Raw genomic sequence first — 5,705 nt, forward strand, 5'->3', positions numbered from 1 at the left:
TCTCATTGTGAGGCGACTTGAAGTGGAAGGAAGACATTACAAATGACCCTTGATAAGCTTGGTCTGGATCTGTGGTCCTTGGACTTGAGTTAGGTTAGGTTGTTTGTCGATAATTTAGGTTAGGTTAAAATCGATTTAGTCTAGTTACTGGTAGATTAGATTAAGTTTGGTTAAGTATGGGTTGGCTGAAGTGAGGGTTGGGTTAAGTTAGGTTAAGTTTGGATTCGGTACAGTTAATTTTAGTTTAGGTTGGGTTAAGCGGTTAAATTTCAGACGAGTTAAGTTTGGGCTGGGTTAAGTTAGGTGAACTTTGGGTTGTGCTAATTCGATTAAGTTTGGGCTAAGTTGGTTTACATTTGTGGTTAATTTAGGAGTTATTACAGTATAGCCAGGTTATATAATTCGTTTCAGGTTAGGTTAGATTCGGTACAGACAGGGCCAAGAGCCGTGTGTGAAGATAACTCAGTGTATTGGAAGTACACCCAGCCATACCTAGGTTGAGATGCCAACAAGCCCCCCCCCCCTCCCCCGCCAAGACACAAAAATACTCCAGGTTACGTAACGACTCCCAGTGGATATACGTATAGCAGCTACCTCGGGCTAGGCTTGTTTGAATCGATTGACCGTTTGCCATTGTATACTTGTGTGGTGATTTTACCAGAATATCTATCTATCTATTTATCTAATGTACAGTAGCTTTATCTGTCTGCCTGTCTCCAGCTCCCTGGGGTGGGAGGGGGCTAGGCTGTGAGCGCGTGATACTTCTACTTTAAGTACTGAAGAAGTAGATGGTAGGGGACAACTTGTGGTCCGACTAATTACCCAAATGTAGCAAAATGTAGCCGAAATAAAGTCAAATAATGGTCCTACATAAATAAATAAAACTGCTAATCACTTCTCGACTAGTATTTGGTGTCACAAAGTCACAAAAAATTGGAAAACTTACTTTAATCTGAGTTAATAGATCGCGTGCATGTACCGAGGGAGCGAGTAATTACCCAAATGTAGCCACAATGAAGTCATTTGATGGTCGTACAAGCGTAATTCGGGCTGTGAATCATTTCTCGATTATTATTTGGTGTCATAAAGTCACAAAAAATTGGTAAACTTAATTTAATCTGAGTTGTGTTGTGGTGTGTTAGGTTAGGTACATGCACTTGATCTATGAACTCAGATTAAATTAAGTTTACCAATTTTTTGTGACTTCATGACACCAAATACCAGTCGAGAAGTGATTGGCAGTCCGATTTATTCATGTAGGACCATTATTTGACTTCATTGCGGCTACATTTGGGTACATTTGGGTAATTAGTCGGACCGTGTGTGTGTTGCTACTAAAGATTGTAGACTGAAAATGTACCATATGATTAATCCATTAGGCTATACTGAACTAAGATTGGTAAATTTTTACAAGTTGCCCATAATGTCCCACAATATTTTTGGGTCCAGTTCTAGATATATCTCATCATTCTGAATACAGTACCTTTCATCCTATACATTTCTATCGCAAATGAATAATAGTTAACGTAATAGAATCGGACCCCCACCACATTAAACAGAAAGTACTTAATTTGTTAAAAGGTAGTCATGAAAGCAACTTTATTGAAGCGTAATGGTATAATTTTACATATTTTGTGGATGTGAGAATACGCTCGGACTGACAAACAGACGGCGTGTGATGACTCAGCAGATTATGAGCGACTTGTAAAAAAAATACCCTAAAATTAAAGCACTTTTAGTTTAGGTTAGGATTCGTTATTTTAGGATATTAAGTTTAGTATCTTTATGTATGGTTAGGTTAGTTTTGATCAGGTTTGGTTGGTTTAGGTTAGGATATGTTAGCTTTTGACTAGTTTGGTTAAGTTAGGGTCAGTATAAGCTTGATAAAGTTAAAATAGGTAAAGCTGAAAATTTTAATGAACTGAATTTGCAGAATTTGGATCCCCAGCTATTGTGGCGGTTACAATTTAGCCCCAGTTCAACTATTGTGCTGGTTACAAGTTACACCCAGTTCAGCTATTGTACCATTAATAAGTTATCCACAGCTCAGCTATTGTACTGCCATACCTCACTATGTTGCTAACTGTACTTTTTGTGTTTCTCCTACAGGCGGATGTTGTGGTGCCACCTCGAAGAAGACCATCGTGGGCGGGTGGGCGTGGGCCTGGTGGTTTGTGACCGATGTCCAGAGACTCTCCCTTGAGGTGCGTACTTCTCCAGGGTAGTTGGTGTTACCTGGGAGTGAGGGTGGGAGAGTTACCTGGGAGTGAGGGTGGGAGAGTTACCTGGGAGTGAGGGTGGGAGAGTTACCTGGGAGTGAGGGTGGGAGAGTTACCTGGGAGTGAGGGTGGGAGAGTTACCTGGGAGTGAGGGTGAAAGTGTGCATGTGTTTTTGTCAGGACTATACTGTTTTGTGTATTTAGGTGTGTGTGTGTAATAATAATAATAATAATAATAATTATTTATGTAGGTGTTGACATGAAGGACCTCACGTGGTCATGGAGACACCGGGTGGTGTGGTGTACACGTGGTGCAGTAACTCGTCCTCGGGTGTTAATATGAAGGACCTCACGTGGTCATGGAGACACCGGGTGGTGTGGTGTTCACGTGGTGCAGTAACTCGTCCTCGGGTGTTGACATGAAGGACCTCACGTGGTCATGGGGACACCGGGTGGTGTGGTGTTCACGTGGTGCAGTAACTCGTCCTGGTGTTAATATGAAGGACCTCACGTGGTCATGGAGACACTGGGTGGTGTGGTGTTCACGCTGTGCAGTAACTCGTCCTCGGGTGTTGACATGAAGGACCTCACGTGGTCATGGAGACACCGGGTGGTGTGGTGTTCACGTGGTGCAGTAACTCGTCCTCGGGTGTTAATATGAAGGACCTCACGTGGTCATGGAGACACCGGTGGTGTGGTGTTCACGTGGTGCAGAACACATGAAGGACCTCACGTGGTGGGACACCGGGTGGTGTGGTGTTCACGTGGTGCAGTAACTCGTCCTCGGGTGTGTATGAAGGACCTCACGTGGTCATGGAGACACTGGGTGGTGTGGTGTTCACGTGGTGCAGTAACTCGTCCTCGGGTGTTAATATGAACGACCTCACGCGGTCATGGAGTCACCGGGTGGTGTGGGGTGATGTCACAGTACCTCAATCTCTGCTTGGTGGTGTTGTGTTTTCTCATAGTCAGGTGTAAAGCCGGCCCACTGTTGTTCCCAGGGTAGAGTGATTAACACCGCCTGGTCAGATGATGATGGTTGGTTCCCAGGGGTGCTTATCTCACGGGTGGGTCGTGGCTCTCGCTGGTACTGTCTAGTGCTGAATTCACTGGCTTAAACACTGTTCATCACTGTTCAACACTGATCCCACTTCTTTCCACAACGAAATTGTCACTTTTGATTTATGTTGATATCCCGGTGGTGAGGATGGGTTGGGGAGAGGGACTTGAGGAATAGCCGAACATATCCAAGGGGGGCCTCTGCGCATTAGCGCCTGATAGGTTTAGACCCTCCGATGGTCAGTGTGTGTGTGTGTGTGTTGTAAGTGGGGGGAAATTGGTGTTATACAATTATCCCACTGCTGCCACCATTTGTAGGGGGGAACCACTTTTGTTGTTTACTAATTATCGTATTTCCATTTTACTTTATCTTTATTTTTAACTTATTTATTTAACTGGGAAACCCACATTATTGTACATTAATATTAATTTTTGTCAATAATTTAGCTCTTAATACTGCCACCACCCAGACTTTTAAACAGAATGTAACACCAATAATAAACCCTCTCAATTAACTTAGTAGCTGGCATGAAAGGTTAGAGCACATGAGTTATAATTTTTATTTTCAGGGACAGCAATTGTTAGAAGGAATGAATGGTGATACACATATTATACTTAATTATTATTAATACAAGCAAATAGTAATTCAGTATAACCCCGCTTTACGCAGTCAATTGAACCCACGGAGGCCCGCGTAAAACGGGAAACGCGTAAATGGAACAACAGAACATATGGGATTAATTGAAATAGAGACTGGGCCGACCCCCAACTCCACTTTTTCAGACACAATACGTACGTTGTAGTAAAAATAACCTCTTAATTTTATGATGGTATGCACACACAATTAATAATTAAGATAAATATCAATAATATTAGGTTTTTTAACACTTACATTAGTAGAAAAGATGGCTGGGCACACAAAGATGGGGGGGTTGGTTCCGAGGCAGAGGGCAGATTATTGGCCCTCACCTGTATCACTTGTATCAATTGTATCACTATCCACCACAGAGGCTTGCAGGGCCTCTTTCTTAAACCCCTCAAAGTCCATATAAATCCATATCCTCACTATCACTGACTTGGGCCGGCTGTGGTGGGTGGCGGGTGAAGAACTCGGTAATGTTTTAATGACTGGGCGACCTTGTGCGCACCCTGCCCGCGCCGCTTCCCGCGTATATGAGTAGATGCACCGCGTAAAGTGGGAATTCCGGTTCTGGTGGGGTACTGCGTAAATGTGGAAACTCGTTAACGAGAACCGCGTAAAGCAGGGTATTACTGAACTGTGACAACTTGAACCATCAATCACAACTAAAGGAACTTCACTTAGGTTCAATTAATATTGGGTAACTTTATTTTAACACTTAGACAAAATATAAACTGACCAATCGGTCTTACTTTCTGGTTATAAAAAATAGTTAGTTCAGTTTACAGTTACACCATTCAATAATCATACTAACTCATGGGTAATATTAAACAACAGTGGCTCCAGAGTGATGGTCACTCCAAACACTTTTCAGTAGCACACAATGATGTTATTACTTATAGCACCATCAGGTACCTGGGATCTAAATCACACTAATAATTACTTAGTATACATGGAGAAATACCTAACAAAACATATCTACAAATCCAGCTGGTTCACTCAACATTTATAACAAACACTTATCTTGTCTGTAATAATTTATAACCCATCCACACTGATACATACAAGAGCATTTAACACATACAGGTTGGCTGGTACAGTTGTGGAACTGTGTTGCTACACCCTTTGTGGTAACCTGTGTCTCCAAACGGCAACGTCACACTAGTAATATCACTATTTATGAATGTATGGGTATTGGTCGTGTAATGACAAACGTGATTGGAGGATAGTTTTGCTATAGGTCAGGGGTCACCAAACTTTTTTCACAGTGGGCCGGATAACTGAAAGAATGACGAGCGCGGGCCGCATAATCATTCTGTTCAATACTTGCAAGCCAGAACGAAAGCTCTGGTAACGGCAGAGCGTAGGCGGAGTTACCACGAGCCAGGGAAGGACTTGGGATCCGGCCTGCGGGCTGTAGTTTGGTGACCCCTGCTATAGGTCATATAGGTTGGCCGTTTGGAGACACGGGTTAGCACACAGCTTAACTTCACCACATGAAAGTCTGTAGATCACATCCAGGGTTCAACACCCAGGATAACACACTACTGGTCGCATCAGACCTTCACTACAGCTCTAATTAAGTATCCAATTTCGTGTCTCGCTATGGCTACCTCTGGGGCAGTTTCAATTCTTCACACACAATCTGCCAGGCATGGAAGTAATGTTCAGAATGTAAATAAACTTTTGTTGGTCGGTTAGTACCCGACACCTGAGCATATGAATGTTTTTACACAGGATACAAAATAATCTTAACTAACTTATGGAACGCTCATGCGTGCGTAATT

General features: G+C 42.8%; 1 protein-coding gene across 2 annotated transcripts in view; it reads left to right on the forward strand.

Moving 5' to 3' along the window:
- The first annotated feature begins 2,099 nt into the window (after positions 1-2,099).
- Positions 2,100-5,705, forward strand: part of LOC121863278 (flotillin-2-like) — a 55,698-nt gene continuing 52,092 nt past the window's right edge. For both annotated transcript variants that reach the window (XR_006088367.1, XM_042361858.1), the window contains exon 1: positions 2,100-2,204. The gene's annotated coding sequence lies outside the window, so the exon portion shown is untranslated. The remainder of the gene's footprint in view (positions 2,205-5,705) is intronic.

Source organism: Homarus americanus, unplaced genomic scaffold (genome assembly GCF_018991925.1).
Source record: "Homarus americanus isolate GMGI-L3 unplaced genomic scaffold, GMGI_Hamer_2.0 scaffold46197, whole genome shotgun sequence".
In the NCBI taxonomy this organism is placed as follows: domain Eukaryota; kingdom Metazoa; phylum Arthropoda; class Malacostraca; order Decapoda; family Nephropidae; genus Homarus; species Homarus americanus.